The 25,708-nt window shown below is 40.4% G+C and overlaps 1 pseudogene; it reads left to right on the forward strand.

Moving 5' to 3' along the window:
• On the forward strand, positions 23,807-24,554 carry LOC102179283 (annotated as a pseudogene).

Raw genomic sequence — 25,708 nt, forward strand, 5'->3', positions numbered from 1 at the left:
TTGTTGAATGGATTAAAAAAAATCACAAATAAGCAAAATAATTCCACCCAAGCAAACAGTATTCAAACCTTGATGTATGGTTGTTCAAATACTTTTCTAAAAATTACTGTTATTGTATAAATATAGGATCATACCATATATATATATTATATATAATATATATGTATAATGTTTGAACGTGTATGTTTATTTTATTACCACGTAACTGTTGGATATTCTGAATATTTCAACTAAATCCTATCATCTCAATTTTCCACTTCAGTAAACATCAAAGAATAAGAATAATGGACTTGAAATGAATTCGAAGTAATAGTAAATATATGGGGAGAAATTAAAAAGTTAATTTTAAATAAGTAAAAATCTTTAAAGGAGAATAAAGAGTTCAGAGTAGCCACAATCATGGACCAAAATTATCAAAGAATAATATCTGAAGAATATTTGTTTTGTGTTTTTTCTTTTACCAAATAGTTGTGTGTATCAACTTATGTTTTACTAAATTATTTTCAGTCTAATAACCTGGAGCTTGTGTTGGCAGAAATTAATAGACACATAGGAAGAACCAAAGCTCTCAGGAGCATTTTGATTCTGGCAAAAGCAGGAGCGGAGGGTTTAGAACCATGAGAAGATCATTGTAAATGTTCTCCTTGGAAGACTTCGGGTCCTCAGACCACAGAAATTACCCAACACTTCAATTTCACCATCCATCACATTAAGACAGAAATGTCCCTCACCTCTCTACTACTCAAGGATGGATAATTAAAGATGAATCAGACCTCTCTGAGATTTTCAAAGAATAGTCTTGGCAGTGCTCAGTGGGTTTTTCCAGAGTCAAAAGCCAATGGGATAGATTTTTGGAGTCCAGTGACCCTCATCTCTTTTTCCTGGTACTACATGGAGGTTCACAGGGGGCCCTAAGAGGATCATAGCTTTTGTTCCACATCCGCCACCCTTTTTGGCCACTTTGGTTCCTTGGACTCTGTATTCATCTGAGAACCATTTAGTTGGTAGAAATTTTGAGAGTTTAAACTGACTTCTCAATATCTAAATAAAGTGGATGATGCGACTTTTCTTAAAAGACGGAAAGCAGACCCCCTGTTTTTTATTATCAATTCAACTACGGAATTGAGGTGTCCCCAGCAACAGTTTAGGGCCTTAAACACTTCCAAAAGGGGATTTCCAGTAGGGAACACTGAGTAGGCCCCTACAGAGGATTCAGTCTTCACATAAAGGGAGGAGAGAAATCAGTCATCCTTCAGCAGTTCAACTTGAGGCCCATCTTGAAGAGAGATGAAAAGATTAAGAAAATCACATCCTGACCCTACCATGTGACATGCCTTATGTTGGTGCTTTCACATATGTTATCTTAGTTAATCTTCACGACCACTACATTAATAATAACTACCTGAGATGTGGGTGTCATTATACCAGTTTTACACATGAAGAAAATGTGGCTCAGAGAAACTGTATAATTTCTAAGAAGCAATGTCAAAATTTGGAATCTTCTTAAAACTTCTAATTCCTAAATTATTACTCTGATCCAGCCCTTCCATCATGCTGTATTTTTGTTCTTCAAATGTAAATGGAGGACTTCTCTGGTGGTTCAGTGGTTAAGAACCTGCCTGCCCGTGCTTGGGACATAGGTTCTACACCAGGTCTGGGAAGATTCTACATACTGTGGGGCAACTAAGACCATGTGCCACAACTATTGAAGACTGCACACCCTACAGCCCACGCTCCATAACAGAAGAAGCCACCACAATGAGAAGTCCATGCATCACAACTAGAGTAGTCCCCAGTCACCACAGCTAGAGAAAGCCTGCACGTAGCAACAAAGATGCAGCACACTCAAAAATAAAGACAGCTTTTTTTTTTTTTAATGTAAATGGAATAGCGGTGTCTAGAGTTAAGGAAGATGGGAGGGATGAGATATGACTCCTAAAGAGTATGGAACGTTTGCAGGGTGATGAAAATATTCCAAAATTGACTGTGATGATGTTTACCCAACTATAGGGATATACTAAAATCCATTGAATTTTATACTTTCAGTGACTGAATTGCATATGGTTTCTGAATTATTTTATAATAAAGATGCTACCAAAAATAACATTTAATTTTTGGGTGGGGAAGACTTTCCCCACCAGTGAAGCCACAGAAACCTCTCAGTTTCCTGTAATCAACATATCCTGAGGTTCAAAGGCTGTGCTGTATATCTCTTTGTAATGTTATATAGTAGACAGTAAATAAATGGCTTTTAATAGTATTGATAGAGCAGGTCCAACTTTTCCCACTCCAGTCAATGGGGGAAATGCCCAGTTAAAAGCAGCTGAATGGAGGTCAAAACCATAATCCCAAGTAAAAATAAGACAGCAAATTTTCTCTAGCATAGTCTTTCTCCCAGTTCAAGAATCTGTCCCTCTTCACATTTCTTTCTCTTCCATCATCCCCACCATGAGCTTGCAGTTACACAAATTCAGATTCAAAACTAGAAATTAACTGAAAAGTTTACAGTATTCTCCTCATTCTCTGATGTCATCCTTTGCCATGAATCATCAATTTAATAACAACTTTTCAATAAAAGTGGAACACCACATAAAGCACATACATTGTACACTAATTCAGCACTTCAGAAATGTTCAAATGTGGGAGAAAATGTATCTTAGAATCAAAGAAATGAAGTAATTTCCATGAAGGTGATAATCTAGTTAAAGCAAGATTTTTCCACATTTGAAGAAAACCAAAATCCTTTGTTTAAAATCAGAGAGGCAATGATTTTTTTAATAACAAAAATATAGGCCTGAGATGACAGAAATAAAAAGTGGTATTTATTGTTAGGATGGAGGGTGACTTTTCAGAACTTATCAGATGCTCAAGGCCATGCTCTACCAATTCATTTTGATTAGGATGAACTTTCATTCTATTTTGCAAGGGTAACACAGGAAGTGGAAAAGTGTGTGGCTTTGGGCATCCTTGCTGAAATCTACATGTTCTCAAAGGCCTGGAGAAGTATGCATGATTGCTGGGACAGTTTGGCTATTACCAGCATGCTGCAGAACTTTCAACAAAGGACTGGAGATTGATTGGAGCACCCAAACCCTGAAGCCTACCTGTCCTTGCATAGTTCAGTTTTAGGGTTTCCCAGGTGGCTCAGCAGTAAGGAATCTGCCTGCAATGCTGGAGACCCAGGTTTGATTCCTGGGTCGGGAAGATCTTCAAGAGAAGAAAATGGCAACCCACTCCAGTATTCTTAACTGGAGAATCCCATGGACCAAGGAGCCTGGCAGGCTACAATCCACGGGGTTGCAAAAAATCAGACACAACTGAGCAACTAACAAGTTCATGTTCAAAAAATAAAACAGTTTAAGAAAATGAACCAAATCCTACCTACAAATCAATGCTTTGGCTCTGTAGTATTGGTCAGTCCATGCCAAGGTGACTTAGGTTGGAGGCAGCAAGGAAATTCTAGAATCTCTGCCCCTGGCTTATTCATGGGAAGAATTTGCCTAGCCTAGCATCCTCTGATTCCTTTCTGCCTAAAGAAATAAGACCTAGGAGCCTCAATATCATCTAAGCAAAGGGATTAAACTGGGTAGAGTATGAGGCTCTGCTCTGCTACTCTTGCTAACAACTTGATTTCTTGAATTTTGGACAACTTATGCTCCCAGACTACTCCATCTCCTACTAGATTCACACCTGCCCAAACATCAGGTATTTGCTTGGTGGGAAACCCAAGACAACTCAAAAACCATCCATATATACACATAATAAATGTTTCTTCTTGACAAAGAAAACACAAAATTCCAAACAAATGGTGATAATATAAGAAGAGATTTTCAATAGTCAGTTCTGTGCAGGCAGAAACTACCATATTTGTTGGCACAGGAGTTGCAGAGATATTCTGAATATTTTGTATAGAGATTTTCCAAGTGAAAATCTTTAATCATATTATTAATATCACATAGGAGTTAAAAGTAACTCTAAATTGTAATTACGGAGGATAATATTGCTTTGTTTAATAAATATAGCATATTATATACTAGAATCCAGTAGGAAAGTACATATTCTGGGTTTGAAGCAATTTGCTGTTAACTTTGAAAAATTATAATTCAAGTGGCTAGAAAATTTACATTGGTATCACTGAATATGGGCATACAGCAGGGTTATGTTAAAGAAAAAAAGTCCTTATTTTCATACACTTGAGACTGGTAGTTGACCAAACAATTTTTTAAAGTCATTTAATGATAAATAACTGTAAATAATAGTATTTAGATAACAATTTTTTTAACTTTACACATATAAATGTACATTATTCATTCATTCATATATTCTCATTCATGAGAATAGGCCTGTTGGTTGAAACTGGTCATTTTCTTTTTTTGCATAAACTAAACTTATAACTGTGAAAACAAGAGAAGCGAAAAGCACAGGAGAAAAGGAAAGATATAAGCATCTGAATGCAGAGTTCAAAAGAATAGCAAGGAGAGATAAGAAAGCCTTCCTCAGCGATCAATGCAAAGAAATAGAGGAAAACAATAGAATAGGAAAGACTAGAGATCTCTTCAAGAAAATTAGCCATACCAAGGGAACATTTCATGCAAAGATGGGCTCGATAAAGGATAGAAATGGTATGGACCTAACAGAAGCAGAACATATTAAGAAGAGGTGTCAAGAATACACAGAAGAACTGTACAAAAAAGATCTTCACGACCCAGATAATCATGATGGTGTGATCACTCAGCTAGAGCCAGACATCCTGGAATGTGAAGTCAAGTGGGCCTTAGAAAGCATCACTATGAACAAAGCTAGTGGAGGTGATGGAATCCCAGTTGAGCTACTTCAAATCCTAAGAGATGATGCTGTGAAAGTGCTGCACTCAATATGCCAGCAAATTTGGAAAACTCAGCAGTGGCCACAGGACAGGAAAAAGTCAGTTTTCATTCCAAGCCCAAAGAAAGGCAATGCCAAAGAATGCTCATACTACCACACAATTGCACTCATCTCACACACTAGTAAAGTAATGCTCAAAATTCTCCAAGCCAGGATTCAGCAATACGTGAACCATGAACTTCCAGATGTTCAAGCTGGTTTTAGAAAAGGCAGAGGAACCAGAGATCAAATTGCTAACATCCACTGGATCATCGAAAAAGCAAGAAAATTCCAGAAAAACATCTATTTCTGCCTTATTGACTATGCCAAAGCCTTTGACTGTGTGGATCACAATAAACTGTGGAAAATTCTGAAAGAGATGGGAATACCAGACCACCTGACCTGCTTCCTGAGAAACCTGTATGCCGGTCAGGAAACAAGAGTTAGAACTGGACATGGAACAACAGACTGGTTCCAAATAGGAAAAGGAGTACGTTAAGGCTGTATATTGTCACACTGCTTATTTAACTTCTACGCAGAGTACATCATGAGAAACAGTGGGCTGGAAGAAGCACAAGCTGGATTCAAGATTGCCGGGAGAAATATCAATCACCTCAGATATGCAGATGACACCACTCTTATGGCAGAAAGTGAAGAGGAACTAAAAAGCCTCTTGATGAAAGTGAAAGAGGAGAGTGAAAAAGTTGGCTTAAAGCTCAACATTCAGAAAACGAAGATCATGGCATCCGGTCCCATCACTTCATGGGAAACAGGTGGGGAAACAGTGGAAACAGTGGCTGACTTTATTTTTGGGAGCTCCAAACTCACTGCAGATGGGGATTGCAGCCATGATATTAAAAGATCCTTACTCCTTGGAAGGAAAGTTATGACCAACCTAGACAGCATATTCAAAAGCAGAGATATTACTTTGTCAACAAGGGGCCATCTAGTCAAGGCTATGGTTTTTCCAGTGGTCATGTATGGATGTGAGAGTTGGACTGTGAAGAAAGCTGAGTGCCGAAGAATTGATATTTTGAACTGTGGTGTTGGAGAAGACTCTTGAGGGTCCCTTGGACTGCAAGGAGATTCAATCAGTTCATCCTAAAGGAGATCAGTCCTGGGTGTTCAATGGAAGGACTGATGCTAAAGCTGAAATTCCAATACTTTGGCCACTTCATGAGAAGAGTTGACTCATTGGAAAAGACTCCGATGCTGGGAGGGATTGGGGGCAGGAGGAGAAGGGGATTGACAGAGTATGAGATGGCTAGATGGCATCACCAACTCCGATGTATGTGAGTTTGAGTAAACTCCGGGAGTTGGTGATGGACAGGGAGGCCTGGTGTCCTGCAATCAGTGGAGTCGCAAAGAGTCAGACACGACAGAGCGACTGAACTGAACTGAGCTGAACTGAAACTCATAACGTGATGTCTCCAGTTTCTAGTAGGTTTCCTTAACGAGTGATGAGAGCTTGAAGGCATTTACAAAGAATACTTCTTGGTTTTTACAACATTACAATCTTTTGCAGTTGTTTCTTTTATTCCAAATTTGACAACAATATACATAGTTTTAAAGATCACCTTAATGAGCCTTTCAGTTCAGTTCAGTCACTTAGTCGTGTCTAACTCCTTGCGACCCCATGAACCGCAGCACGCCAGGCCTCCCTGTCCATCAACAACTCCTGGAGTTCACCCAAACCCATGTCCATTGAGCCGGTGATGCCATCCAACCATCTCATCCTCTGTCATCCCCTTCTCCTCCTGCCCTCAATCTCTCCCAGCATCAGGATCTTTTCCCTTTACAAAGTATCTAAACCTATCCTCACGTACACATTAACTTTTCACATACATCTCACTGAATTTCTCACTAGCAAACATAGATAATTTCTCCACATTTCATGAAACAATGCATGGAAAAAGAAAGGGTAGTTATATGTCAAGTGAATCTCAACAAAACTAAAAAAAGAAAAAACAGACAAGAGATTACACAAGCATACAAACAGTACCTTTTCAGCCCTTCTTTAGACAAAGTAGAAAATACAGTTGAAATGAAATGTGTGGCTTCCAAAGAAGCTAACAGAAAGGCAAATGTAGACTTATTTGTTAAAACATACATGAGAATGTGAAGTAAAAGAATGTATAATAAACATAGCAGGTGGAAAAAAAAAAAGCAAGGTGCTCAGAAACATAAGACCTCTTTCAAGTGCCTGTGCCGCCTCGTTCTAGTTGTGTGACCTTGAACAACTCAGTGTAGCTTTCTGGAACCTGGGTTTTCTCTCAATAGAAGAGGTGGTCTAAAATCCGTAACTTTCAAACTATAATCCTAAGAGTTGTGTGTACTTGCTCCCAGCTGACAAATGCTCTGTCCTAACAGAGGAATGCGGAGAAGGCAATGGCAACCCACTCCAGTACTCTTGCCTGGCAAATCCCATGGACGGAGGAGCCTGATAGGCTGCAGTCCATGGGGTCTAGGAGTCGGACACAACTGAGCGATTTCACTTTCACTTTTCACTTTTATGCGCTGGAGAAGGAAATGGCAACCCACTCCAGTGTTCTTGCCTGGAGAATCCCAGGGACGGCGGAGCCTGGTGGGCTGCCATCTATGGGGTCGCACAGTCAGTCACTGAAGCGACTTAGCAGCAGCAACAGAGGAATGAATGGGAGGCACGCATTCACCCACATTAACATCCACAGACACTCAAGGTTACCTACTTTACATATCAGGCTTCCAGGTAAGAACCTCTTTGTTTTCTGACCTAAAAAAAAAAAAAAAAGGAAATAACTGGGAATTCAGGAAGGCTCTAAATTTCTCTGATTCTTCCTTCCATACAACCATTTGTGCAAAAGGCATCCAAAAATGTGAGTTCTTGATGGTGTCTATTGTGAGCATTGCAACACTGAACACTCAGCTATCAAGAGTTGCTGGAATTAAGCCCTTCTCTACATGCCAGATCCCTCACAAGTCTGCACATGTTTAAGATTTAAAACATGCAGCCTAATTAGCAGAGAGAGAGAAAAAATAATAAAACCTGGCTACTTAACATTGATGTTGCCTTCCAATTGTACTCCTATTTGCAAATTTTACCATTGGATTTTTTTCCTGATGTAGTTGACATTTTATTTCCCTGTTAAGACTAAGCTCAAGAAAAGAGAGAGAGGAGGAAAGAGAAGGAAAAAAGAAAGAACCAAACAAGCAGCCAAGTAGGAGAACAGCCTGATAAAGATCACCGGAAGACTGTTGCCTCTAAAAAGTTCAGGAGCCTTGTAATAAATAACCCTACATAAATCCAAAGAGATTTGAAATGTTTAACTAGTTATTAAATGTGAGCAAATACACATACACACCACAGCCGAATATGCTTTAGCTTCATATCCTGAACACTATAAAAATGTCCTATTTATTGTGTTCTCAACAGTTTAACAGCTTGAATAGATTATATTCCTTAGAGGCAGCTACAATGCAAGGTTCAAGTTCCTAAAGTTCAGATCGGTTTAGGGCATTAAAAAAAAAATTTCCCATAGGAAGAATTAATTTCTCTGAAGGAAAAAAAAAAAAAACAGGAGTGAGAATTTCTTCAATTAATCCATGTTTTGGACAGAGATGATGGAAATTCTCAGTCTCAAAGGTGACTTTTGCAGAAAGGCTTAAACCAGAGTTCTCCCAGGAGGCCACACCCATGTCTGTTAGAAGTGTATACGCATGAACATATGTAGGATATTTACATATTCATTGCTCAAAGTTTACATAAACTGACTATGTCTGTACAGTTGATTCTCAGGCACTTTTCAAGCTGACATTTTATACCTGCTACCTTCAAGTTAGTCAATTAGAAAGTTCACTTATCTATATTTCTTCTCACTCAGCTAATACTACTGTATTGGGTCCCCAGAGAGGAGGCACATTACTTAATTCACAGAATCGGAGGCAAGATTATGAGATGGGAGAGTTGAAAGGGTTTTATTCTCTACCTGTCTGACATACAGAATTAGGGACAGAGAGGCAAGGTCATCTGAAATTTTCCTGTGGCCCCTCAGAACTGATAAACCACAATTTGGAAAACATTAATCTAAAAGGGGGAAATATACAGAGTGAATTAGAGTGTGGGCTTTTGAGTCAAATAGTAGTGGATCCTTATCCCAGCTGCTAACAGAAATCTGGCAGGATTTCAGATACTTTATTTTCCAACCTGTAAAATGGGATCTATGCTGAAGACTATTTCATAGAGATGTGCAAATTAAAGAAGGGAGGCCTAGACTTAGTTCATTATTGTTTTAGCATCATTACCTCTATCCTTTGCTGATGATTTTGACATTTAATAGTATCAAAGGAGTCCTTACAGATAGAAAATTTCTCTTAACTTGGTAAAATTCCATAATCAAACTTTTCATGTTCCACTTTAGCTCAAGAACTAAGATTATTTATGGAGAAGAATTCATATATCCTAAAAATATTTTTTGCAAACTAAGGTTATATGTTATTAATCCAGTTGCCAATCACCAGAGCCCCCTCCCCATCATCGTTCACCAGTGAACTAAGGTCACCATGCTGTTCTGTACTATTGATACCTTGTAGTCTCTTCATACTTTTCATGGTTACTACTGTTTTCCATACCCACTTAAAAAAAAAAAAGAACCACATAGGTCTAAGCCATTTCAGGGACAAGGGTACAGTTAGGCATTATTTTCCCCTTCTCAGCTCTTCCGTATAAAGAGACAGGACAAAGATTCTAAAATTCAGCAAAGAAGAAGAGAGAGGATGTTAGACCCACCCCTTGACTGATTTTAATTTGAAGCATTTCAGTATGATTATTTCTCAGAGTCATTGAGGCCTAATGGTGCAATATGATTTTGCCTAGATGAATTTCCCATGACAAATGATATTGGCTCATCATTTATAGTTGTGACTGAGTGCCAATATTTTTCTTCCTCCAAAGCTTGTGTAGGACAGCATGGAGCACTTATGTTCCTTAGAACATTTGTTTCCAATTTTACAAACACTGTGAATGTGGTTATTTTTGTAGCTCTGTTAGGAAAGTGCATGGCATTTGGTTTTCTTGTTGCAGTTAATTATAAATCATTAGGATTCCAATGCCCACAACAAAGGCCTTGGACCTTGAAGCTCAATCACTGGTGATTGCAATGGTCCTACCCACAGCCCTCCACCTCTTGTTTAATCTCTCCATTTCTCGTTATGGGAGCAGGAGGGAGGAGGGGGAGTTATTTTAAGATGTTTGTATTGGCTTCTAAATGTGAAGCTTTGGTTCCAAGGTCTTCTTTTTTCCCAGAGCAAGATAAACTTCTTTGGGTTGTAAATCATGGGAGTTTTGCATCACTTGACAGAGTCCATGTTTGAAAGTCATTCCTATCGCCTCTCTGATGACTTAGGAAGCAGAGAGAGTTGCCCACTCATCATGAAAAGGACCCTTTCAGTAGCACTGGGCTTATGCCCAGATCTGTTGCTTTAGGAAGATAAATTGTTTCTATTTTCATCCCCTCCCCACCTCAACCCCCCAATTACAAAAAAAGCTTTGTGACCTAACTGGTAACTTTAGGACAAGCCACTGGCAAAACTGAGAGACCTAAGACACAGGGCCCTTCCTCCACCTCTGAACTGACCCTTCTTCCTGCCCACAGCCAGACATTCACATCCTTGGGCTGCCCTCAGACCCTGCTGTAATTATTCATCCTATCCTCACTCCCCAGGGCAGCACCCATAGTCCCAAGTTTTTCTCATTAAAATATCTCTGCCCTAAATAACATTTTCCCACAGGGTTCTGTTTCTTGCTAGAGAGCAAATGAGTACTCTAATTTTAAACAAACAAACAAACAAAACCCTGCACTCATATATCAATAGGTGCCAACTGGATAACGAAGTGAGGAATAGACTTGTTTTCTCCTTTTATAACTTCCAAACTTTTCCTCATTCATGGTCCTTTGACTGAATCAGAGTGGGCAACTGACACTCTCCCTTGTTCACCTCTATCCCTCTTGCCTAGAACAGCCCTTGGTACCCAGCACACTTCAACAACAATTTGATGAATATATACGAAGGCCCATCCTCCTTCTCCTTCTTTCCCCTGTCCCTGGCTGACCCAGAGGGAGGCCTTGGAGCAGAACTTCCCCACCATGAACCCAGTGAAATATTCAGAGAGTACCAAGAAGGTTGACCCTGAAGACCACTTAGTCTCAACTCACCACTTCTATACAAGGAAACTGAGGCCCAGAGAATGGAAGTTTCCTGCCCAAGGTCCCACAGCCTGTAAGGCAGTTGTCTGCAGGTGTCCCACAGCAGCCTGATATACCAGCATCAAAAGCATCTGCTGCAGAGGATAAAAAAGTGATCAAAAACCACCACTACTCCAAAACATGAGTGACTTACTCTTGAGAAAGCTCCATGCAGATTTGGGCATGGTGTTTTACAGGCACAAAGAAATCACATAAAATACAGTAGGACACTGCCCCCTTCTTTAAATAGTAACTTTATTCCTAGAGGGCTCTCCCCCCTGCTCATTCTTCAGGTCTCAGCATTAAAAAAAAAAATGTTTTAGAGAGGCCTTTCCTGACCTACTCTTGTGCCCTTTCCTTTGGTGATGCTCTTGCTTATAAACATGTATTCCACGTCCATCTTCCTTATAGACTCTTTTTTTTTTAATTTTTATTTTGTATTGAGGTATACTGTTCAGTCGCTAAGTTATGTCCAACTCTTTGCAACCCCATGGACTATAGCATTTTCGGCCTCTTCTGCCCTTCTCCATCTCCTGGAATTTGCTCAAATTCATGTCCGTTGAGTCTTTTATTGCATCTCTTCTGCTGCTGCCCTCTTCTCCTTTTGCCTTCAATCTTTCCCAGAATCAGGGTCTTTTCCAATGAGTCAGTTCTTCACATCAGGTGGCCAAAGTATTGGAGTTTCAGCTTCAGCATCAGTTCTTCCATGAATATTCAGGACTGATTTCCTTTAAGATTAACTGGTTTGACCTCCTTGCAGTCCAGACAACTCTTAAGAGTCTGCTCCAGCACCACAATTTGAAGCTTCAATTCTTCAGTGCTCAGCCTTCTTTATATCCAACTCACATCTGTACAAGACTACTAGAGAACCAATACAATATTGTAAAGTAATTAGCCTCCAATTAAAATAAATACATATAAATTTTTTAAAAAACACTACTAGAAAAATCATACCTTTGACTAGGTGGATCTTTGTTGGCAAAGTGATATCTCTGCTTTTTAACACACCATCTAGGTTTGTCATAACTTTCCTTGAAGAAGCAAGCATCTTTTAATTTCATGTCTGCAGTCACCATCCTCAGTGATATTGGAGTCCAAGAAAAGAAAATCTGTCACTGTTTCTAATTTTTCCCCTTCCATTTGCCATAAAGTGATAGGACTTGATGCCATGATTTTAGTTTTTTGAATATTGAGTTTCAAACCAGTTTTTTCACTCTCCTCTTTCACCCTCAGCAAGAGTCGCTTTAGTTCCTCTTCATTTTCCACAATTAGAGTGGTATTATCTGCATATTTGAGGTTACTGATATTTCTCCCAGAAATCTTGATTGTAGCTTGTGATTCATCCAGCCTGGCATCTTGCATGATGTACTCTGCATATAAGTTAAATAAACAGGATGACAGTATACAGCCTTGTCATACTCCTTTCTTAATTTGGAACCAGTCGGTTGTTTCATGTCCAACTGTAACTGTTGCTTCTTGACCTATATACAGGTTTCTCAAGAGACAGGTAAGGTGATCTGGTACTCCCATCTCTTTACGAATTTTCCACAGTGTGTTGCGAGCTACACAAAGGCTTTAGCATAGTCAATGAAGCAGTGTTTTTATTGAATTTCCTTGCTTTCTCCATGATCCAGTGAATGTTGGCAAATTTATCTCTGGTTCCTCTGCCTCTTCAAACCCCAATTTGTTGTATACAAGAAAAGGTATACAGAAAAAGTCCGTTTTCATTCCAATCCCAAAGAAAGGCAATGCCAAAGAATGTTCAAACCATCGCACAATGGCATGCATCTCACACGCTAGCAAAGTAATGCTCAAAATTCTCCAAGCGAGGCTTCAACAGTACATGAACCAAGAACTTCTAGATGTTCAAGCTGGACTTAGAAAAAGCAGAGGAACCAGAGATCAAATTACCAACATCCATCGGATCGTCAAAAAAGCAAGGGAGTTTCAGAAAAACATCTACTTCTGCTTTATTGACTACGCCAAAAGCCTTTGACTGTGTGAATCACAATAACTGTGAAAAATTCTTAAAGAGATGGGAATACCAGACCACTGTACCTGCCTCCTGAGAAATCTGCATGCAGGTCAAGAAGCAACAGTTAGAACCAGACATGAAACAATGGACTGGTTCCAAATCGGGAAAGGACTACATCAAGGCTGTATATTGTCACCCTGCTTATTTAACTTATATGCAGAGTACATCATGCTAAATGCCAGGCTGGATGAAGCACAAGCTGGAATCAAGATTTCTGAGAGAAAAATCAATAACTTCAGATATGCAGATGACACCACCCTTATGGCAGAAAGTGAAGAAGAACTGAAGAGACTATTGATGAAGGAGAAAGAGGGGAGTGAAAAAATTTGCTTAAAATTCTACATTCAAGAAACTAAGATCATGGCATATGGTCCCATCACTTCATGGCAAACAGATGGGGAAACAATGGAAACAGTGACAGGCTTTATTTTCTTGGGCTCCAAAATCACTGCAGATGGTGACTGCAGTCATGAAATTTAAAAGATGCTTGCTCCTTGGAAAAAAAGCTATGACAAACCTAGACAGTATATTTAAAAGCAGAGACATTCCTTTGCCAACAAAGGTCCGTCTAGTCAAAGCTATGGTTTTTCCAGTAGTCATGTATTGATGTGAGAGCTGGACCATAAAGAAAGCTGAGCACCAAAGAATCGATGGTTTTTTGAACTGTGGTGTTGGAGAATACTCTTGAGAGCCCTTTGGACTGCAAGGAGATCAAACCATTCAATCCTAAAGGAAATCAGTCCTGAATATTCATTGCAAGGACTGTGATGCTGAAGCTGAAACTCCAATACTTTGGCCACCTGATGCAAAGGACTGATTCATTAGAAAAGACCGTGATGCTGGGAAAAATTGAAGGCAGGAGGAGAAGGGGACGACACAGGATGAGACGGTTGGATGGCATCACCAACTCAATGGACATGAGTTTGAGCAAGCTCTGGGAGTTGGTGATGAACAGGGAAGCCTGGCTGCTGCAGTCCATGGCGTTGCAAAAAGTCAGACATGACTGAGAGACTGAACTGAACTGATGTATACAGTACATGGAACTACACAGTAGGTCAGACTCTTAAGTGCAGGAATATGTCTGTCTTACTCACTTCCATGCTGCAAGCCCCTAGCACAAAGCCAGAACATAGGTGCCCAGTGAATATCTGTGTGTTGTTGGATTTGTATTTAATGCTACTTGACTGTGGGTCATATTTGTTTCATACAAATGGCTTGAGTTAGGCCTCCTGGTTTGTTTTGGCCTGTTTTTACTTGATCAATCTCAGCTTCTTCTCTGGATAGTAGATGAAACTGTTCCTCAAAGAAGCTTAAGTCAGTAAAAACACATGTGAAAGGATCTCATCCAGTTTCATTGAAGGAAATTTGCTAAAACTTTTTCCTGCTAACCTCCTTGCTGTCAGGACCCATTTATAAAGCAGAGGGCTACAGCTACAAAGGCATTAGTCAGGTTTCTTCTTTTCTTGAGAGGATAAAATTTTAGCTTCTGAATAGAGTAAGCTATATGATGTTTTCACTGCCTATTCTGGGAAGGACAAGTCTATACCACCTAATGACTAGCATTTTCTCTAGATTTTATTTTCTTGGAGCCTTTCACAGCAGCTGGCAACAGCCATAGGGAAAGGACTAGCAGGTTAGCTGCCTCCAGACACAGCGGAGGGAGAAGGAACCACAAAAATGGAGCACAGGAGTCACTTTTAGGGGATCATTCTCCAATTTTCTGCCAAAGTGTTTTAGGTCAAGACAATTAATGGTAGCTGGTTCATAACAACACTAGAAAAGAGTGAAGGTAGTTATTGTGAGGAGAAAGAAATGCATTATGGGAAGGCAGGAGAATGTGAACAGCCAAGACTCACAAAAGCAAGAAACAAGGTACCTTTGGGGTTTGACCTCTTAGGTTTGACCACACTATCCACCTCTCTCTCTTTTTCCGTTCTTTCTCCATATTCCCCTCTCTAGAAACTAGCTTGTGCATGATTTCTGCCTGAACATACCTATCATGTTTCTCTGTTCATACATTAATAGTTTAATTCTAGCTCCTACTGCTAACTGGAAACTGATTCTTTGTTTCTCAACTCCATATCCCCAAAAGAGGAACTGGATTTGCCCTGCTTGTTTTATCTAAGACAAACTCCAATAACAAGTCATAGGTTATTGGCAAGCCCATAACAATGCTCACTTTGACTCTTGTCCAATCAGTGTGGTAGGAGTGAGAGCAAAGAGTGAGTTCCAAGGCATAAAACATAAACATGCCAACTGAGGAGAGGGTGATGGCAAAATTTCCTAAGAAAGCAGTATAGATGGTACTATCAACTGCTCTAATCCCCTCCCAACAGGGGAAGGCAGCTGGTGTCTAAGGATGCAGAAATTTAAGTCTTTCTAAGACAGTTTTATCAGAGTCTCTGCCTCACTGTTCCTGTGAAGGCTGACCACTCCCATCCACCAGCATCTGTGACTCTCTGCCTGGGACTTTGGCGGTCATATACATACACTCAAGGCAAGCCAGAGGTGCCTGGGAGCTGATGGCACCAGAAGCAGCATTCAATCAATGACAAGTTGGAGTTGGTAAACACCCCAGATGCTCTGGTTTTTAGGTCGCACAATCCTGAGATGTATTCTACCCTTTCCCAGAGGTCCAGAGTATGACTGAGCCACGGCAGCCCACAGAGATAAGCTGCTCAATGACAACACTCTGGCTTCCTCCCTTCCTAGTCTCACTTCTCTGCTCTACTGCCTGTTCCTCTGAGATTCACACATCCTAGACCAGGGTATGCTTCTTAAAAGCTCAACCTATGAAAAAGGCTTTCCAGATTTAAGAGTTCAAACCAACACTTTCTTTAGATAATGTGATCCCTCTGTGTCATGGTCCTCTTATCCTATTCTATGAATCACCACAAACACTTAAGAATGGCAAGGCAAAATTCACAGATTTTTCATTTCCGTAGCTCAGATGGTAAAGCGTCTGTCTACAATTTGGGAGACCCTGGTTCGATCCCTGGGTCGGGAAGATCCCCTGGAGAAGGAAATGGCAATCCACTCCAGTACTATTGCCTGGAAAATCCCATGGACAGAGGAGCCTGGTAGGCTACAGTCCATGGGGTCGCAAAGAGTCGGACACAACTGAGCGACTTCACTCACTCACTCACAGTAAGATGCGTTTGCTCTGTGAATATCATTACACAACTGGTTCACTCCTAGATCTGCTGTACTTGTGGAACAGGTTGTATTCCAGAAATAAAAACCATAACTTAAGCCAATTTAAGGAGTGAAAAAGGTGGTCAGTCTCAGAAATATGTCATAGTCATAGTCAGAAAAACTCACAACACAAGTTCTTCAAATGGACAGGTACACTAGGTCCATACTTTAGAACTAACATCAGCATCATAAAGATAACAATTTTGGCAAGTTAATGTAATAAATTTAATGCAATCCAAATAAAAATTATCAGCAGTATACTTTAACTATTTTATACAGAAAAATAAACAAATAAAACTAGCCAGAAAAAAAATCTCATTAAAAAAAATAATGAGGGCAAATTAGCCCTCCCAGATATTAAAATGTGATATAAAGGTACATTAATTAAAGCAACATAATACTAGCCCATAAATATACATGAAATATCCCAAGAAGACCCAGAAACATACAGGAAATTAATGTATGATAAAGATGCATTATTAAAGAGATGGTGTTCATAGAATGGATAGCCAGTTAGAAAAGAATTGAATCCATTCTTCTAATCTTAAAACAAAATACATTACAGATGCAGTGAACATTTAAATATAAAAACTGAAAACCACAAAATTATTAGGAAAAAAATAGAAGAAATTTTTGTACAATCTTGATATAGGAAAGCCTTCTAAGCATAATATATAAGTCAGAGTCATGAAACAGAAGATTGATCAATTTGACTATTTTTTAAATAAAAAATTTAAAAATTTCCACAGCAAAAATTTTCATAAGCAAAATATAAGGAATACATTAAAAAGTTGGGTAGAAGACTTCCCTGGTGGTGCAGTGGATAAGAATCTGCCTGCCAATGCAGGGAACATAGGTTCGGTCCCTGGTCTGAGAAGATGCTACATGCCGCAGAGCAACTAAGCCCGCGCACCACAACCGCTGAGCCCACACTCTGCAGCACACAAGCTGCAACCACGAGCCTACATGCCACAACTGCTGAAGCCTGTGCACATAGAACTTGTGCTCCACAACAGGAGAAGCCACCACAATGACAAACCTGTGCATGGCAGTAAAGAGTAGCCCCCTCTCACTACAGCTAAAGAAAGCCCATGCAAAGCAATGACGATCCAGCACAGCCAAAAATTTAAAAATAGATAAAAATGTTTTTTAAAAATGGGGAAGAGATGTGCCTGGTGGTCCAGTGGTTAAGAATCTACCTGCCGATGCAGAGGAGATGGATTCTATCCCTGGTGGGAACTAAGATCCCACATGCTGCAGAGCAAGTAAGCCCGTGTGCCACAACTACAGAGCCTGCATTCAGGAGCCCGTGAGCCATGGTTATTGAAGCCCATGTGTCCTAGATGCCTCTGCTCCATAACAAGAGAACCCACTACCACTGGACGCACTCACACCACAACTAGAGAAGACCCCCTGTGCACCGCAACTAGAGAAAGCCTGTTGACCACAATAAACTGTGGAAAATTCTGAGAGAGATGGGAATACCAGATCACCTGACCTGCCTCTTGAGAAATCTGTATGCAGGTCAGGAAGCAACAGTTAGAACTGGACATGGAACAACAGACTGGTTCCAAATAGGAAAAGGAGTACGTTAAGGCTGTATATTGTCACCCTGCTTATTTAACTTCTATGCAGAGTACATCATGAGAAATGCTGGACTGGAAGAAGCACAAGCTGGAATCAAGATTGCCGGGAGAAATATCAATAACCTCAGATATGCAGATGACACCACCCTTATGGCAGAAAGTGTAGAGGAACTAAAAAGCCTCTTGATGAAAGTGAAAGAGGAGAGTGAAAAAGTTGGCTTAAAGCTCAACATTCAGAAAACTAACATCATGGCATCCGGTCCCATCACTTCATGGGAAATAGATGGAGAAACAGTGGAAACAGTGTCAGACTTTACTTTTTGGGGCTCCAAACTCACTGCAGATGGTGACTGTAGCCATGAAATTAAAAGATGCTTACTCCTTGGAAGAAAAGTTATGACCAACCTAGATGGCATATTCAAAAGCAGAGACATTACTTTGCCGACTAAGGTCCATCTAGTCAAGGCTATGGTTTTTCCAGTAGTCATGTATGGATGTGAGAGTTGGACTGTGAAGAAGGCTGAGTGCCAAAGAATTGATGCTTTTGAAGTGTGGTGTTGGAGAAGACTCTTGAGAGTCCCTTGGACTGCAGGGAGATCCAAACAGTCCATTCTGAAGGCAATCAGCCCTGGGATTTCTTTGGAAGGAATGATGCTAAAGCTGAAGCTCCAGTACTTTGGCCACCTCATGCCAAGAGTTGACTCATTGGAAAAGACTTTGATGCTGGGAGGGATTGGGGGCAGGAAGAGAAGGGGACAACAGAGGATGAGATGGCTGGATGGCATCACTGACTTGATGGACATGAATCTGAGTGAACTCTGGGAGTTGGTGATAGACAGGGAGGCCTGGCATGCTACGATTCATGGGGTAGCAAAGAGTTGGACACAACTGAGCGACTGAACTGAACTGACTGATGCACAGCAATGAAGAGCCCATGAGCAGTAAAAAAAATAATAATAATAATAAAATTAAGTTAAAAATTTAAAAATTCTTAAATGAGGTCAATTTTTGCAATTTGTATCATAAATGGCTTGGTTCCCTAGCATATAAAACCCCCTAGAAATTATTATACAAAATTAACAACCCCATATTTGCCAATAGATGTGCAAAAGACAAGTAGTAGTCCACAGAAAAGAAAGTGCAAATATTCTTAAAATATGATTAGTTACAATCATGATTAGTCTAAAAGAAAAACACACTCTTATATGACTCTCTTGTATGACTTTTACACTACTCTACCTACACTTCTAACATCAAATGTGTGGGTTTTCCCAAACATTTGAGTTTGGAAAGCAATTCTTCCACCCCAGTTTAGTGTCTTACAATATGGACTCATTTCTGACACTATCTACAGTGTGTGTGTGTTTGTGCACATGCACTAGTCATTCAGTCATGTCCAACTCTTCGCAGCCCCATGGAATGTAGCCCACCAGGCTCCTCTGTCCATGTAATTCTCCAGGCAAGAATACTGGAGTCAGTTGCCCTTCTTTTCTCCAGGGGATCTTCCTGACCCATGGATTGAACCCAGGTCTCCTGCATTGTAGGCAAATTCTTTACCACCTGAGCCACCAGGGAAGTCCTGAGTTAGTGTCAAATCCCACAGGTTAAGGGCTCAGTCTCACAGGACTTCAGACACCACTTCATCATTTCAGATGCTAATGTCACTTGACCCACTGGCTATAAATCAGAGGTTTCCAAGATTCCCTCCTTCAGTTCTATTAGTTTACTACAGAAGCTCACAAAATTCAGCAAAATTATTTACTTACTAGATTACCAGTCTATTATTAAAAAAAATAACTAAATCAGGAACAACCAGATGGAAGATGCATAGGACAAGAAATGGTGAAAGGGATATAAAGCTTCTATGCTATCCCACCCAGCATCTCCCTATGTTCACCAATCCAGAAGCTCTCCAAATGCCATTCTCTTAATTTTACTGAAGCTTCATTATGTAGACATGATTAATTGATTCAATCTCATGGCCCTCTCCTCTCCAAGGGCATGGGGGGAGGGTGGAAGAGATTGAAAGTTCCAGTTCTCTAATTCTGGTTGATTCCCCTGGCAACCAGCCCCTTCCTTATGGATTTTCCAAAAGTCACTTCATTAATACAAACTCAGGTGTGACTGAAAGGGTTTTATTATGAATATCAAAAGACACTTCCTATCACTCTGGAAATTCCATTGGTTTTAAAAGTTTTGTGCCAGTAGTAAAGAGGAACTAAACAGCCTCTTGATGAGGGGGATGGAGGAAAGCGAAAAAGCCAACTTAGAGTTCAATATTAATAAAACTAATATCATGGCATCTGGCCCCATCATTTCATGGCAAATAGAAGGGGGAAAGATGGAAGCAGTGACAGGTTTCCTCTTCTTGGGCTCCAAAATCACTGCAGATTGCAACTGCAGCCATAAAATTAGAAGACAATTGTTTCTTGGCAGAGAAGCTATGACAAATCTAGACTGTGTTAAAACCAAAGACATCACTTTGCCAACAAAGGTTTGTAAAGTCAAGGCTATGGTCTTTCCAGTAGTCATGTACAGATGTGAGAGCTGGACAATAAAGAAGGCAGAGCACCGAAGAATTGATGCTTTCAAACTGTGGTTCTGGAGAAGACTCTTGAGAGAGAGTCCCTTGGAAAGCAAGGAGATCAAACCAGTCAGTCTTAAAGAAAATCAGCTCTGAATACTCTTTGCAAGGACTTATGCTGAAGGTGAAGCTCCGATACTCTGGCCACCTGATACAAACATCTGACTCATTGGAAAAGTCTCTGATCCTGGGAAAGACTGAAGGCAGAAGGAGAAGAAGGTGATAGAGGATGAGATGTTTGGATGACATTACCGATTCTACGGACATCAACTTGGGCAAACTCTGGGAGATGGTGAGGGATAGGGAAGACAGATGCGCTACAGTCTCTGGGGCTATGAAGAGTCAGACATGACTGGCAACTGAACAACAACAATGAGGGACAAAAACCAAATACTGTATATATTTTATTATATATACTCCCTTATACTAAATCTTACTACTAATAAGGTAAGTACAATGAAAACTATAGTAAAATACCATTTTCACTTATCAAATTGGCCATATGGAAAATTTTGATATTACTTTGTTGACTGGGTAACACAATCCCATACGCTACTAGTGCAAGTAAGAAGGGGAATATCTACTAAAATTTTCAGTGCACATTTCCTTTGACCCATCAAGTCCACTTTTATGGGCAATTCAGAACCCTCTCTAGAATAAGGGTCAGCAATTTCTTTTTTTCCTAAAAAAGCCAAAAAGCAAATATTTTAAGCTTTGGTGCATGAAGTCTCTGTCTCAATTACTCAACCCTTTAGTGTAGTGTGAAATCAGCCATACACATTGCATAAATGAATGAGCATGGCCTTCCAATACAACTTTATTTATACAAACAGCTATGGGTGGGATTTAGCCTGCAGGCCATAGTTTGCCAACTACTGCTTCAGAAGCAGTAGGTGCAGAAAGGCTGGGCACATCCTCATTGTGGCAGAAACCACTACTGTCCCCAAACTCCATTTCATCCCCCTAGTAAAAGTCCTGCAGCCAGGATCTGGATGTCCAGACTGCACTTTTCAACCCTATTGGGAGCTTGGTGAGCATGTAACTAAGCTCTAAATGATGTGGGAGCAAAAATTCCGCTTCCACCTCTGGCTCATTTCCTTAGGCAAAATTTCTTAGGAAGAAATCTCTGTTCTTTTCCTCTTTCTCACTGGCTGTTGACAATGACCAGAATAGCATTAAAGCCATATACTGAAAATGGCAGAGCTACCATCAACCAGAGTACCTGAAAGACGAGAGCGGGCAGAGCAGCTCATGGTCCCATCCATAAGAGAAACTGTTTCAAACCTGGTCTGAAAGGCAAAACCATTTTGCTCATAACCTCTTTCTGAGAAGTTAGCATTCCTGATAAAATGCTTAAGCTATTTTCTGTGAACTTTAATGGGATTAAGGTTTGCTCTCAGAAACCAATTACCCACATGCCCAATTACCCGCACACTCAGTTGCCAGCTGTCAATCAAGAGTCTACTGACCTTTAACCAGACTTTCTTTTCTTTCTGTGTCTAGTCTAACAATGATTATCTAACTGAAATTTCTTCCTATCAAATGTCCCTACCAATAGTAAATTTGGGAAGTGGCCTTTCTAGGATCCATTTCCCTTCTGTGCCTAGTTGTAATACAATTTTGATACATGCTCAGAGCTAAATTGCCTGAAAACTTCTTTTTAACACTTGGAACACTCACCTGTTACTGTAACATGAATGAAAAATAAATTTATGTTTCTTTAATCCATTAAATTTTGGTCTCTATTTATGCAGCCAAATCTACCCTAATACATTCACATTTTCTAAATTTGTTTAAATTCACTAAATGCTTGCTTTGTGTCAAAGGCCATATTAAGCACTTTACATGTGTTGTATGTCACTAAATTCCACTTCTTTCTCATAATAAATACCTACCACTAGGACTGGATGCCAGGCCAATGACTGCCACCACTAATAACAATACTAGTTGTAGCAGCAATAACAACAATAATAGCAGTAGTTAATACTTTTTGAATGCTTTCTATGAGCCAAGCACTGAGCAAAACTCTTTATATCTTATTCTTTAAAACATTATGGGGATTCTTCTTAGAAAACAAGCAACCAATCCAAGTTTTATCACTAGTGTTAAATTAATCTCTGCAATAAGTTAATTCACTGTATTTAGAAAATGAAAGGAAACTTAATGCTTTCCTAAGAGTAAAGCTCAAGACAATCACCTTGGTTGAGGAAGATCCAGAGTAAATGAAGCTCCTCTTAAAAGGAAGGTGATTCCCCCAAAGCATATTAGCATCATTGAGACAGAACTGGTGGTGGGATTTGTTTTGTTTTGTTTTCCCCAAAGGACCATTATTTTTATAGGCTGAGAAGCACCATATACTTTTGCTCTTTAGGGCTTTTTCACTGGTCCTTCCCAAAGCAAAAATTTGAAGGTGCTCTTGAAGATTTTTCTCCTAAGTGCCCCTACCCTTCAGGAGAAAGAAATCATCTAATTTCTTCCCCAAAGACTTGACTCTGTTTTATACCAACCTCAGATTATAGGCATAAAAGGAAGAATTCAATTTTGATTTGAAGAATGGGCTAGGCTTGGAATCAGTTCAGCTCAGTTCAGTTCAGTTGCTCAGTCATATCCGACTCTTTATGACCCCATGAACTGCAGCATACCAGGCCTCCCTGTCCATCACCAACTCCCAGAGCTTACTCAAACTCATGTCCATTGAGTTGGTGATGGCTTGGAATAATTTTCTCTAAAGAAGATTTAATAATTGATATTGTCATATTGCACTTCAGTAGGGTTGAACAAATTTTTTGGTTTTGTTTTTGCATTTGTGGTTATGCTAATGAGCCTACGGAAAGGCTCAGTTCTGCACGTGCACACACACACACACACTCACCCTGGTCCTGAAGGAGTGGGATGTCCTCCCTAGAGAACCCCTATGGTCCTCTCAGGTGAACCAGTCTCTTATGACTGTGCAGGACACAGGTTTTCCAGTGACACATTCAGGCAGCAAGAAAGAAAGAGTTGGAACAATGTAGGGATGACACCCCTGGTGTCAAAAGAAGTCTGGCTGCCCCAGATTATTTTGAGAATAAGAAAAATTTCTGGAATTTGTAGACATTTTCTCAAGTTATGGAAGCCTCAAGGGAATGATATTTAGGGTCCGTTCATATGAGGAAGAGTTTCAGCAATATTAGAAAAAAAATTCATCCACCTATGCATCCATCCATTTATTTTACAAGCAATTATTGAGGACTTACTATATGCCAGGAACCATTCAAAACTTAGGGGAGGGGGGAGAATCAGGGAAGTACTGGTCAAGGGTACCAAGTTTCAGTTGGGCAAGATGAGTAAGTCCTAGAGATAGACTGTACACCATAGTGCCTACTGTTAGCAACAATGGGTTACACAGAAAGGGCAGCTCTTCTAAGTGTTCCATCACAGTCACCACGCCCCGGCCAGCAGTGCCTCACTGATTCCTCTCGGGTTTGTGGGTGCTGCTCTGAGTAGCCGTCACCCTTTATACCAGAAAGCTGGCAGGCACCGTAAGGAAAAATCAAAACAAGAAGAAAGCAGAGGAGGTGCTAGAGGAAGAGGAATATGTGGTGGAAAAAGTTCTAGACTGGCAAGTGGTAAAGGGCCAAGTGGAGTATCTCCTAAAGTGGCAGAGAGTCTCAGATGAGGACAACACATGGGAGCCGGGAGATAACCTGACTGCCCTGACCTCACTGCTGAGTTTCTGCAGTCACAGAAAACAGCACCCAAGACAGATAAATCAAACGAAGGCAAGTGCAAAGCTGATTCTGATTCAGACAATATGAGGGAGGAAAGCAAACCAAAGAAGAAGAAAAGAATCAGAAAAGTCACAAGGCTTTGCCTGGGGTTTGGAAGCTGAGCAGATCATTGAAGATACAGACTCCAGTGGAGAACTCATGTTCCTGACGAAATGGAAAAATTCTGATGAGGCTGACCTGGTCCCTGCCAAGGAAGCCAAAGTCAAGTGCCCACAGGTTGTCATATCCTCCTATGAGGAAATGCTCATGTGGCATTCCTATCCCTCAGAGGATGATGACAAAAAAGAAAACAAGAATTGACTCTCTTGAATACCAGCGACTGTCACATCTGACTGTGGGTTTCAAGTGGGGAGAGAAGGAGTTCTACTTGTCTTGACACCATAAAGATGGCTTGAGAAGATGTGCTTTGAAGAGCCAGCATAGTCTCTGTGCCCAACAGCAGCCTAAGTGCTTTAAAGTTGTTCCATGCTGTAGAGTTTGCACACCCATCTTGGTGGAGGGGAAGAAGAATCAGTGTTTAAATGCAACCCATTCTGAACTTCACTAAGAAAAGCAAAGCGTCTTCTATGATGGACAGAACTTGTAGAGTGTGATGTGGGAGAGCAAGCGACACTGTAGATCTTAAAAGTGCATCTCCACAACCCACAGCCTTCTTCCCAAGAGGATTAACTGCATTTTTTACAGGATAGAATGTGTATAGTTTTTGGCTATTACTGGTGTATTGTGTGGGGTGGGTGGGATGGAGTGGGAAAGAAGGGAGACTGGAGTTGAGATCATTTTTCTTAAAATTTTAAGAAACTGTGAAACAAAGGAAAAAACTACTAATGATGACTGGGTTCTGTGTCCAGAATATTGTATCCCTTCAAAAAATGTCATTGGCCATCTAAATGAGGACTGTGAGAGACTGTTTATAAGCTGTGAATGCCTGAAATTTAGAAGCTGAGGTATTCCCTTCATGATATTAATGCTGGTCCCAACAAAGGACTAAGCCAGTTATGAAGTTAACAAAGTTGCCATTTGGAGGATGGAAACTGGTTGAGAAGGAAAAGTCTTATTGAATGTATAAAGGAGAATGATTCTGTCTTTAGTTCAGTTCAGTTCAGTCGCTCAGTAGTGTCCGACTCTTTGCAACCCCATGAACCGCAGCATGCCAGGCCTCCCTATCCATCACCAACTCTCAGAGTCACCCAAACCCATGTCCATTGTGTTGGTGATACCATCCAACCATCTCATCCTCTGTCATCCCCTTATCCTCCTTCCCTCAACCTTTCCCAGCATCAGGGTGTTTTCCAATGAGTCAGCTCTCCGCATCAGATGGCCAACGTATTGGAATTTCAGCTTCAACATCAGTCCCTCCAATGAACACTCAGGACTGATCTCCTTTAGGATGGACTGGTTGGATCTCCTTGCAGACCAACGGACTCTCAAGAGTCTTCTCCAACACCACAGTTCAA

Source organism: Capra hircus, chromosome 7 (genome assembly GCF_001704415.2).
Source record: "Capra hircus breed San Clemente chromosome 7, ASM170441v1, whole genome shotgun sequence".
In the NCBI taxonomy this organism is placed as follows: Eukaryota; Metazoa; Chordata; class Mammalia; order Artiodactyla; family Bovidae; genus Capra; species Capra hircus.